General features: G+C 38.4%; 1 protein-coding gene across 1 annotated transcript in view; it reads left to right on the forward strand.

The window, feature by feature from the left end:
* The window catches only part of tyn (trynity), a 71,410-nt gene that overhangs the window by 31,249 nt on the left and 26,332 nt on the right, over positions 1-13,829 (forward strand). The gene's annotated exons all lie outside the window — the stretch shown is intronic.

Genomic DNA, 13,829 nt, shown 5'->3' on the forward strand with positions numbered 1-13,829 from the left:
GTAAAGTACACAATGCTAATACTATGAAACTAGTTTCAAGTGATATATTCTGTTCTGTGTTACGTTAGGTTGACAGTCCGTCTACACCAGTGGTATTCAACCTTTTTTGTTCGCGTACCCCCAGATATAATTTCTCTTCAACTTTGTACCCCCAAAGTTGTTGGTGTATAATTCAAGTTATACATAGTATATAATCTACATCTAAAATAAATTAAATGAATTACATTACTGATTATTCAGTGTTTATCATAAAATAATATTTATTTTTTTAAATTTCACGTACCCCCGGGCGTATGCGTACCCCAGGTTGAATACCACTGGTCTACACAACGATTCTTGACTTTAATTTCAACTTTAGCTTCAGTATTATGAAATTAAATTCAGCATTTCGTGATCACTTTCTCAAAATCAATATTTAACAAAACACGTAAAAAATATCTAGTCCACTAATTTTTAAACACTTTCTACCCGCTCATTTACAGACTGACTGAGACTTGTACTATTAATCAATACTGATTCAGTTTTAAAATGTACAGAAAGTCAAACAAATGAATTCTAAATACGCAAGGAGACGGTAATCACATAATCTAGGTATTGTTCAAACCTTCGATTGGAAAGAATGTGGAAAACCATGATAGACAGTAAATTGACCTAAGGTTACAATCGAATGCTTCTCCAATACAAGTCACGAGCGCAATCACCACTCACGCATGTTTCATGTATTTATCGGTAAAAATTTAACTTGACATTGTAATATGACTGACTTCTCATTTTTACGAAATAAACCGGGGAAAATGTATTACAAATCTTTCAACATCCGTTTCCTCTGCAACTGTTTTCGTGGCAGTAATTCGGTGCAGAACTTTTATCTGGGATCACTTTCTCCGAATGAGGGAAATTCAATGAAAATCGCCATAGCTATCTGGAAAGTCGTTTTGTATTTAAAAATTTATGCAAAATAGGCCTATATTATAATTTTAAGTTCTGTATTTATTCTCATACATAATTATGTACAACACAAGGCTATGGAAATAACTGCACAAACAAAGTTTTCTTTTTACTTTACTGTCCTTTAAATGTTCTGTTCTGGTACAACTTTACTGCTTTCGTTGTTTTGGATTTTATCTACCGCGTTCTTAAAAATATTTAAACTACAAAAGTCACTACTTTTAGAAGGACCGGTCTTCTTTCATCTTCATCTTTGCCGGATCCTATAGAATGACACACAGAAAAGAATTGATTATTTCTTGTACGGGCTGGAATGAAGCGACTACATCACACAAATATTCTGCCCTCTGACAAAAAACAAGACATTTGCCGAATTCCATTAACGAACAACGTTTAGAGAAATTAATACGTCGCCGTATAATTATCCCATTGGATTCTACAATCATAAAAGATGAAAAGAACTAGAGGACCCCAAACTCAACCCTACTGTCTGAAAGAGCAAGTAAAGTAAAGCAGTCCCACTACACGCCATGTTGGTCACTTGGGGGGAGAGGAAGTATAGTTCCTACGCATTCTTGACTTCTGCACTAGATGGGGTGAGTTGTCAGTAAGACCCCGGTACCCATGGATAGGAGTTATGTGGGCCCCAGAGCCGGTCTAGACTCAGAGGCTAGGGGAAAAAATCCTCTGCCCCCTGTCTGGGATCGAACCCCAGTCGTCCAGCCCGTAACTAACCACTACACTGACTATCGTCTTACTGGCTGAGTCACCTCCAATATTCCTCTGAAACAGATCTGTGGACGCTCGCGAAACAAAGAACACAAACTGCTATAGTCGCATACTTCCTAGTCAAAGTGACACGTTGTTAACATAAGTTTACCTAAATCCCCCCTTGACCTTGCTGCAGCAGATTAACGACTATTCAGACATCAAGGTTGTTCAAGATATTCGTGAACGCCTTCAGGCTACATCGAGTCGCACTACCTCGAACTTAACCGTTACAGTCTTCCTACCTTCTTCAAATTTCATTTCGTTTATGTGGTAATTCAATATACATACCGACCTTCTGACACGTTTTATTAACGTCCGGATTCCTTCCACGGCATAACTCGTGTAGCTAAGACACTGAACGGTTTCCATAACAAACATTTAAAGAAATCAAGATGCTTATGTTTTTCAAATTAAAAACCGCAAATTTCATGTGTTTACTTTTTTCACATAAAAAGGACTAGTACAATGTGAGTCGTCAGTCGTTACTTCAAGTCAACTCCGTAATTAATCGCCTAATCTAGGAATTCGATTTTTAAACTGAAACAGAAAATTCATAATTCGTCACAGAAGCTTTTCGCTGATCTACACCTGTTCTGTGTCGGCTCAGTTCAATTCTCACGTCTACACCGCCCACATCTTTCTAAATTGCGGTTTAATGTTATCCTTCATCTGTGCGATGCTAAATTGCTATATTTCCGACAACAAATAAAATTATATATTTGTTTAAATCTTATCAGTCTAATCACAATAAAATTCTATTAATATTAAAATATTACATTAGAATGTAAATCGAACATTTCGATAGAGAATATCATTTAATATATTTTAAATATTTAAATGTTAATTATAGTAATATTTTAATATTTTAATATTTAATAGAATTTTATTGTGATTAGACTGATAAGATTTAAACAAATATATATTTATCACAATATGATGCAACTTTATCATCTCAAATAAAATTATATCTACATTTAATTATCTTCTATTCTGACTTATTAGGGAGACTTGTTTTGAGCGACATCTTTTTACTGTGCTTAAGAAGCGCGGACAGTCCGAACAGCAGGTGCCAAAGTGCCAAAGCGTCAGCTGTAAGCCAGTCCTGAGTTTTAATATATGCAGTGGAGTGGAAAGCAGACTCGAGCGTTTATTTTTCGTTGTTTTGTTGTTCTTATTCTCCTGTCGGCCAAATAACGGGTCCTCGCCCTGAACCAGGATTGCGGGCGACTCACTACTCGGGGAAATGCGTTATCCACCGTTCAGCTTACCTGCCACTTCCTGACACAAACTGGATCTAGTGCCTTACTGGTTTCTACAAAACCATAAGCATAACTATAACACGTCATTTCTCTGTTCCTTGTTTCGGTCAATGCTTTGAATAGCCTCTATGGATTTCCTTCCTTTTTACATCAAAATTACGTGTCTATGAAAATATTTCTCGCAGTATATGTGTTGAAGCAGGATTATATATGAAGATTTCTGTCTTCTGGGTTGTTGCGCTGTGTAGTCTGGTCGATGTTAACCAACTTTTCAGAGGTCATACTGCCTCCATCATCAGGGCGATGAGTATGAAGATTTCTGTCTTCTGGGTTGTTGCGCTGTGTAGTCTGGTCGATGTTTACCAACGTTTCAGAGGTCATACTGCCTCCATCATCAGGGCGATGAGTATGAAGATTTCTGTCTTCTGGGTTGTTGCGCTGTGTAGTCTGGTAGATGTTTACCAACGTTTCAGAGGTCATACTGCCTCCATCATCAGGGCGATGAGTATGAAGATTTCTGTCTTCTGGGTTGTTGCGCTGTGTAGTCTGGTAGATGTTTACCAACGTTTCAGAGGTCATACTGCCTCCATCATCAGGGCGATGAGTATGAAGATATCCGTCTTCTGGGTTGTTGCGCTGTGTAGTCTGGTCGATGTTAACCAACGTTTCAGAGGTCATACTGCTTCCATCATCAGGGCGATGAGTATGAAGATTTCTGTCTTCTGGGTTGTTGCGCTGTGTAGTCTGGTCGATGTTAACCAACGTTTCAGAGGTCATACTGCCTCCATCATCAGGGCGATGAGTATGAAGATTTCCGTCTTCTGGGTTGTTGCGCTGTGTAGTCTGGTCGATGTTTACCAACGTTTCAGAGGTCATACTGCCTCCGTCATCAGGGCGATGAGTATGAAGATTTCTGTCTTCTGGGTTGTTGCGCTGTGTAGTCTGGTCGATGTTAACCAACGTTTCAGAGGTCATACTGCCTCCATCATCAGGGCGATGAGTATGAAGATTTCCGTCTTCTGGGTTGTTGCGCTGTGTAGTCTGGTCGATGTTTACCAACGTTTCAGAGGTCATGCTGCCTCCATCATCAGGGCGATCGCCCTGATGACGGAGGCAGTATGACCTCTGAAACGTTGGTAAACATCGACCAGACTACACAGCGCAACAACCCAGAAGACGGATATCTTCATACTCACCGCTGTGAGAACCTCAAGTCTTACAGGATTATATATTTTTCTATGGAAAATGAATACTAGTCATCAGTTAAGGGCAGGCTTTTTGCACTTAATGTAATCAGGTCAACAGTTAAGAAGATGGTGTTTGTTAGTTACGGGATGTCGTAATATTGATAGATGGTTGGATGTAACTGTTCTGAGTGCGTATGCCCCCAGCTGAGAATAGAAGTTACGACAGAAACGATATAGTAGCTCTTATGCCGAAATAGTGTGTGTTTGATCAATTTGCTGCACACCACATAGTAATTTTTTTCGGACATTCCAACATAAAATTATGGGTAGAAGACATTTTAGAACCGATAATTTTGAAACAAGTTTTCATGAAATTGTAGTTTGCTTTGACACGTCAAAGGTTCTAGTGTCAAGTTCACAATATTCGTACATCACAGTGCCCATAAATATTTCTCCTGATGGGCAAATACTAGCAAATTGGTCACGTTTAAGATATAAATTGGCATGCAAATAGGAAACATCCACGTATATTTTTAGTGGGAATGAGAAGGAGAGATGTTACTTGGAAAACCCATGAGTAGATGGAAGATTAATATTGAACTCTATCTTAAGAAATAGGGAGTGAAGATTTATTATGCATTCATCTGGCTCAGAATAGGTTTGAGTGGTGTGCTACTACGAATATGCTGATAAATTATATTGTAATTATAACCTTCAACATAAGTAATTCTTAAAAAAAAATTGACAGGAAATTAAAATCACACTGGAATGTTTTCATATAAGAAGCTAATGAACCTTCTGATTCCATAAAAGACAGAGACTTTCTTAAATAGCTTAATTACTTTCAGTTTCTAAGTACAAGTCTTTGCTCCATAGAGTTTGTTTGGATACAGTTAATCAGCCTTTAAATGCGAAATATCTGAGTTTTTTTTCAACATTAAGAAAATAAATGTATTTAAATATATTACGTTATTTACTAGAGGTGCATAAGCATTCCACCTGACGCCCAGACTGATTCTGTCAGGCACTGTCTCTACTATAAGCTCAGCCGTCAATGAGTGTGGGGCCTAGGGCGATGCAGTTTATAACGGACCCTCCGTAAGATTTGTACACGCAAAAAAAATATTTAAGCCAGGGCGATGAGGCCTGAAGATGAAGGCAGCAAGGACCTCTGAAACGTCGGTAAACTTATACCAGACTACACAGCGCAACAACCCATAAGACAGAAATCTTCAGACTCACCGCCGTAAAAACCTCAAATCCTACATCTTATGGACTCATACATGTATTTGTCTGTCTGTCTGTCGTGTTTTCCATACAGGGTAGGCAACCTGCAGGATCATGACTGCTCATTAATGCAAGAATGACCTAAGGATCGCAACAATGCTGTACGTGATGTGGCGTAAAAATACCTTTTGAATGCTAGTATATTCCATAGAGTGCACCATTTCAAAACTATTATTAAATTGTGGAAACCTTTACGTGGTATACCACGCGAATTTGTCACTCACCACATGCAACTGCCGTTAACTCAGCAGGAGTTGGCTGCCGTGAGTGGTTCTGTCAGGTACATCCACATTTCATAAACTAAATAACCTGACATTACTGTTAAATAATGTTTGTCCAGTCAGATTAGGCAGGAAACAAGTGGTCCGACGTTTACTATTAAAGGGAAGATACATCACTAATTATTTACGACTACATGATCGATATGATTGGTTCATGGCTATTTACATATCGGGGTAAATCTGAATGCTTCGTGCAGGTGAGAATGGTAGTGGCATTCATTGCTTTCGTAATCTTTTAACTTTCTAAACGGCCAATCGCTCTTCTGCTGATGAAGTAAGCGAAGCTATAGAATTGCTTGACCGCCGCAGATCCAGTAACGTAACATCACAAATGAAAAGACAACATCAATAAAAGCAACAATAAAAATCTTTTTGTGTCTAAGGATATGCGTCCTTCATCGTCCTAATATCTTTATAATATTTTATACACGGAAGTACAATAAATTTTCGGTCTGGAATTTTAAAACAGACGGTCTTCGTGACATCAGCTTCGCCGTATACAAAATGCACCACGACCGACACCAAAAAGGGACTTCGGTTAAAAGCCTCTTACCTTCTGCCAGACTACACGGCGCTGCAACCCAGAAGCCATCTTGAAATGTTTCCAAACCTGAAAGAACGACCAGATTTCCTTTGATTCATCCCACAGAAAACACCAAATATTCCATCCTTCTTCCTGTAGCCTCAAAGGACCGCCACTTCCACTTTCTCTGTCGCATTTCTTCCTCATCCCTTGGCTATAATTTGCAAATCTCCTTGACCTTTTCCTTACAACAGCCCTGAAGATGGAGGCAGTATTTTCCTCCGAAAAGTTGGTATCTAAGTGTAAGTCCACACGGCGTCACTACCCAGACGACCAACATCTCCAGTCGTCTATTAAGGACTTGTTCCATTACTAGAATATGCACTTTGTTAACCAGAAAATCTCTGTTTGTTGAAGCCTTTCTGTAGAATAGAATCTGTGTGACTATTCCTCAAGCAAATGACAGAATCAATATGGCTGTCTTCTGGATTGCTACTACCGACGTTTCAGAGGTCCTTACTGCCTCCATCATTAGGACGATGAGTGACAGAATATACGAAGTTACAACTTTAAAACTATTCAAATCGGGGTCACGTCTTCAGTCGTTTTATCATCCAAATAACATCAGTAGTTTGATTAATAAATCTATTCTTATTATCTTGATTATAGGTATTTTATTGTTGTGAGAATTTATAACTTATCCTATACGTAACGCGGCCGTAAGCAAAGTTGGATCCGTTCAATGATCACACTCTAAACTGAACAGCCATTACAGTCAAAATAATACCACAACTGAATGAAATAAATCAAAATTTCAATTAGAACTTCCAATTAATAAGTACGTACATAATTTCTACTAAAGCTCCTATTTCTCAATGAATCGTTTGTATCGTTTAGAACGCGGGAGTAAGACTGTTTCGCAATAACTAAAATCCTTTAACAAAAATCCCATATTTTGATCAATATCTTCCAGTTTTACGTACGATTAAAAGAATTTTGTTCAGCGTTTTTAAAATGAAGTGCATTTTATTTTATTTTACTTTATTTTATACGACTCGTTCTTCAGTGCCTTCAGCATCTACGGGTCCCAACTTTTCGTTGGCTTGATCTATAGACATTCGGTAGGACTCCTTGGACGAGGGATCGGCCCGTCCAAGGCCTCTACCTGTACACAGGACAGCACAACACAGGAAAACGCGGACAGACATCCATGGCTTGAGTGGGATTCGAACCCACGGTCCCAGTGACCACGCGGGCACTGTGACGGCAAAGAAAGTGTATACCAATTGTTATTAAGATTATTTAGTTAGTGGGGCTACCTTCTAATTCACACAAGTCCACGGATGCCACAAAAATATTTATTTGTTGTTAAGGAATATGCGACGTCATCCAGATGGACACGACTTGAAATTCCATGTCATGCGTGCTTTGTCGGACCGTTACAATGACCACGACAACTACAATGCTTCATGGAACTGGAAAAATTCCGAATAACCCCGCTCAACATCGGCAATCGTGACGAATCACCCACAAATTGTTTCAACCTGTGCACACTAAAAAATATTGCCACTGGGAAATATTTCTGGCGTGTTTCATAATCACGCACATTCACTTGTTAAGATTCGTCATGGCTGATGTCCCATACGTTTGACTTCAATCATGAACTAAACCTTGTATCCCTATTAGAAAAAAGAACGATGTAAGGATTCCTCACTAAAATTTAAGCAAATTGCATAGGCTATAGGATTTCACGGCGATGTCATTTTTGTAACACTTCTCATTTCAATCCTGAAGAAGGCAGAAGTATTTTAATTACAAACGTCATCTTGCAACCAAAATAATGCACAACACAACTCAGAAATCTATCATGTGTATTACGATAATTCAAGAACACGTCACCAATCATGATTAAAATATTACTTTAAGGATTAAATAAATAATGTTAAGAATTTTTTCACTGAAGATTTATCACAATGACAAAAGTCAGACGAATGTGAAAAGCTATTTAACGATAAAATTGAGAGCTGGATATTTGGGATACATGCCGTTTTTAACAGTTAGATAAACTTCATTTCTCCTGATAAACTAAATCTCTTGTTGACTGAGCAGTTGGTACTTTTTTAAAATGTGTACAAAATTCCATATTCGTACTCTGACCCGTTAAAAAATGACTTCAAAGTTAAACTGGAGTTAAGCTGACTGATGGGACTTCTGACTTTCTAATGGTAAAAATATACAACGCGTAGGATTTGATGTTTTCACGGCGGTGAGTCCGAAGATGGCTGTCTTCTGGGTTGTCGTGTAGTCTAGTAGAAATTTACCAACATTTTAGATGTCCTTGCTGCCTCCATCATCAGGGCGATGCAACGAGTCCTATTTTTCTTCTCAGTAAGAGTGTACATTCAAAAATCGTTTACATGTACAAACGATGTGATAAAATCTGCTCTGGCGAACAGTCACGTAAATTATAATGATATTCCCTGATGATAGGATGCTGAAGACAGATGGTCTCCTAAACGTTGGACGTTTGTTCCGAAATGGCGCAGTGGTTCGCCCAAGAAGATTTGATAAATCCTAGACGCTGAAAGTTTCAATTCATATACATCTAACGAAAAAAAAACCCAGAACCGTGTAATTGAATAGTTCGGGCTGTGTTAGCCTCACGCATTTATAGTGTGCATTCGTAACAGTTGGTTTCGCTCCGAAACAATTTAGTGTCACCAACGGAAAGGAGAGAGGGCTCTAAGAAGATTCACTTCAAAGATTTACATAATATTTAATTTTAGTATTTAAGACGGTCTATAATAGTAGTAAAGTTAATATTAACTAACTAGATGGCTTACCGAACCCTAAGGTTCATCACCGAATTAACCAAAGCCCTCCACCGGACCAACAAAATCCAGTCTCCTTCAACTCCTATCTCCCATAGATCCCGTCTGAGATTATCCTCCCATCTACGTCTAGGTCTCCCCAGCGGTCTCTTTCATTCAGGCTTCCCAACCAATACCTGGTGCACACCTCTTGCCCCATCCATGCGCGCTACATGCCCAGCCCATCTCAATCTTCTTGACTTAATTACCCTGACAATATTGGGGGAGGAGTATAATTTATTTTTAAAATGTCCTAAGCAGAGAGAATAAGAAGCATGGAAACTCATTGTTATCCGCAGTGTTCATATTGTTGTCAGAGCACAGTGGTAACATCTCATCGACCCTCATCAGACATTTCGTTGCGTGTCTTTAACTTGCAGTTTCTCATTAAATCGTTTAAGTATGAAAATTTCATCAGACATGATCAAGAGTGTCTTTTGGAAATGGAATTCACAAAGTAATTCGAAATTAAGAAAAGTAAATTGGACAAGCCTGTATGCAAATATGTAACAGGAGTAAAGGAGAAAAGGCATTTAGCTACAAAGTCCTCAGCCATTTTATTAGTTTATTGTGTAAGTATTTATTGTTTTTCGCTGTTGTGAAAATTGTGTTCAGCGTCAAAACAGAATATCCTGCTACATCATAAACAATTCCGAATCAGCCAAAACAGGGCTAAGTAACGTAGATATGAAAATAACGCGGATAGCAATGAACTACGCTGAGGAGTGCAACTGTCAGTCCTCAAAATTCAAAAGTGAAATCAATAGTCGACAAGAAATGCAGAAGTAATGCATAATAGAATGTGGATTATTTGAGGATACCTGAAGCGATTTCCAAATTGAAGTTTAAGAAGGGAGCACACATGATTTTAAAACATACGAGGTGCAATCGGAAAGTTTCAAGACTGTGTCAATAGAGGGCGAACCGGATGTAGTACGAGCTTCTGCCGCTAGGGGGTGCGGCCTACATTCATAGTGAATCAGTGTGCCAGCCGGCATCATCGAATTAGCATTTGTTTCTTAGTTACGGGCGTTTTGGTAGTGCATTACACCGACCCTCCTGCGATTTCGGAATGGCGTGTGCATCAAATTTTGCCAAAGACTCGCCAAAACGGCTACGGAAACCTATGAAATGCTAAAGCAAGCATTTGGGGAGTCCGCAATGGGTCGTGCACAAACTTTTGTGTGGCATTCACGTTTTAAAAATGGCCGAACCTCTGTCGATGATGACGAGCGTTCTGGACGACCATCTTCAAGCACAACGCCCGAAAATGTTACGAAGATTCGGCAGGCCATTCACGAAGATCGACGTCGTACCATCAACGACTTGTGCGAAATTGTTGGGATAGGCTATGGGACCTCGTAAAACATAGAAATTACATAACCATAAAGAAATATAAATTCAAGAACGTTGTCGATTACTAGTAGAAGTTATTAAATCAGACCTGATAACATATTTTTGTCATTGACATTATCACAAGGGAACAAACACAAAGCAGTAACATGAAAAGCACCTTCTTCGTGCACTCAGAATTTCTAGATCTCTAGAGAGGTAGGAATATGTTTAAACGCTTGCAAGCCTACTCAGAGACACACGGAATCATCGCAGACCTGCGTTCTTCGCATTGCTCCTAATGAAAGAAATGAATAGCACTTGTTACGATGCCCGATTCGGTTAAGCAAGTTGATGCAGCCGCAGTCGTACGTGATCATTTAATTCATACCGAAATGTCGGGGTTTAGTTCCCTCATAGGTGACGCGCCACCTGTCGGCTAAAGGTACAATTTGGCTACACGCGACAGAGACAAGCGACCGAGGCAGGCGACAGAGACGGGAGACGGACACATCGCAGCTTGTCGCCACACACTTTTGAGGTGACGACCGAGACATGCGGCAAAGTGTTTGTTTTCTTTGTTTTGTTGAGACATACGTGCACATATTCTGTGAAAAATGAGTACAAAAATGCTTCTAAAAAGATTACTCGAAGAAGAAGAAGAAGAAGAAGATGATGATGTGTTGCTGTGGTATTTGTTGCGAAAGAAACAAAGAAAACCTATGAGTTCAATATTCAAAACCAGACGTTAAGAAGGATCTTTCTGTCGGTAGTCAGTGGTCGGTTTTCTGCTACTAATTCTACTAATTTCTCAGTAAATTTAATTTCTGCCATTATTTTACTCAACAACACACGTGCTGCCTGAGCCCGTCGCGAGACACTACTGGTCCGAGAGCGGTCTCCTGTGCTTTGTCTCTGTCGCCTGTCTTTGTCTCGCGCTCGTAATTGTACTTCATACGATTGTACAGAGAGCAGACAGGAAGCGACCAGTCTCGGTCTCGTAACTCTGTCGCCTGCCTCGGTCGCTTGTCTCTGTCGCGTGCAGCCAAATTGTACCTTAACTGTAATAGTTACGCGGCACGCCATATTGACAGACCACGCAATGTTCCACATTAACAAAAATAACGGCATTCATCGACAGATTAGTCAGGTCTTCGACTGCCTGCGTGATCACGCCCTCTGATTTGATCATCCGATTTATATTTAACGATAAGAACAGATTATTAAGATCCTCATTATGTACTTCTTTCCACTCTCCTCTTCACAAACACCCTCAATATGCGTTTTCCCCTTACGGCGAGAGACCGAATTTCAGAAAAACAAAAGTAAGATGTAAAATCATAATTGTACCTCTTTTAATCTTTACATCGTGTTTCAAATAGGAAAATCAAATATCAGATAATGGGAGATGCTGTGTTAAAGATGCAGACGGCATGGATTAACTACAAATTTTAAATGTACTTTTCCAACAAGAGAAAATATCAGTCATTCGTAATATTGTATGTCTTACAGAACCATCTAACAGAATGATTCTAAAACAAATTCGAAGATACGTGATCATCAGCCAGTGGTGTAATACAGTGGTATTCAACCTTTTTTGTTCGCGTACCCCCAGATATAATTTCTCTTAAACTTTGTACTCCAAAGTTGTTGGTGTATAATTCAAGTTATACATAATATATAATCTACATCTAAAATAAATTAAATAAATTACATTACTGATTATTCAGTGTTTATCATAAAATAATATATTTTTTTTAAATTTCACGTACCCCCTAAGATGTCTTCGCGTACCCCCAGATATAATTTCTCTTCAACTTTGTACCCCCAAAGTTGTTGGTGTATAATTAAAGTTATACATAGTATATAATCTACATCTAAAATAAATTAAATAAATTACATTACTGATTATTCAGTGTTTATCATAAAATATTTTTTTTAAATTTCACGTACCCCCTAAGATGTCTTTGCGTACCCCCGGGGGTACGCGTACCCCAGGTTAAATACCACTGGTGTATAATACACCGGAATGCATTTTAGATCCACCGGCGAACGAATTAGACTGACTGTACAAATTTTCTATCAAGAATTACAAATTGTTAAATATTATTATGGACAAGAAATAAATAATTAAGACTGTCAAAACGTACTGACAGTAATAACTCAATCAGTAAACTAATTACAACTTTTTTTAGAATTTTGTCTTCCTCACCATCGGCGATCTATCATATTGGTGCTATACCAGGGACTGATTTTTCAATGACAGTGACGAGTTTAAGAATGCTTGGAGTTTTGTTTAAATTCAGGAAAAGAGAACGGCTATAATTTATATAGGTGTATCAGAACTAAATAATGGCTCTTGCTATTCCAGAACTTCGCTGTAAAAACACGTCTTACATTAAGCTTTGATGAACGCGTTGTAAATATATTAGATTAACACGTTTAGCGACAACCGTTTCATGTTTCGAATTATTTTTCAGGAATGAATTGAAAAATATAAAGAAACAAACAGAACAGAATAGAAAACAACAGCAAAGTTCCTGATTAAATAGTTTAACTAAATAGGGCAACTTCTGGTAAATCATACAACAAAAATAAAACAGCTGGTACACCATACTCAGTAGATGAGTGGTTACCCCAAGCAAGGTTGGCCCTTCCCACACAGTACACATTTTTATTGCGACTGGTTTCTAACCTCAAATACTGGACCGAATTATGCCCCATTCACCCGTAAGCCAGTAGGTGTATCGGACCACCAGTTTTGATGAATAACTACGCGTTATTACAGAAAAATTCAGTTTTTTATCATATCATACAGCGCATTTTATGTACTAGAAATCCATCCTTGCATTCGTTATGGAATTTTTTGTCTTTAAATATTACCACAGGTCATGTCTGCTAGCACTTCAGCAAGAAACAATGGTATCCGAACAATTTGTTGCTGTCAAGGTTGAAATGGTTTTGCCAAATTCTGACTTCGTAGCATTATTCATAGTGTGGTACATTAAAATGTCTGCTGTATGCCGAATGCTTCTACCTTCTCGGAAAGATTTTCCAGTATTATTCATATGTTCTGTGATCGATGTATATTTACCCAACATAATAAACTATTGGGAAATTCATTTCATAACATTTAATTTCAATGATGTTTTTTAAGTATGATTAATACTACTTTAATAATTACATTCTGTTCATCTTTCACAGTTGTTACAAAAAATATGATTTACATGACCCCATATGTAGGCACCACAAGTTGGAGAAATGCTGGTCTAAGAGTATGAAATATAGTTTAAAACTGAAACTTTTAAAATATCCCAAGCGGACATATTATTCTACTTGGTTAATTGATATATTACAACGACTGTTATCAC

Source organism: Zootermopsis nevadensis, unplaced genomic scaffold (genome assembly GCF_977971745.1).
Source record: "Zootermopsis nevadensis isolate Lab colony 2312 unplaced genomic scaffold, Znev_1.0 Znev_ptg000061l, whole genome shotgun sequence".
NCBI lineage: Eukaryota > Metazoa > Arthropoda > Insecta > Blattodea > Termopsidae > Zootermopsis > Zootermopsis nevadensis.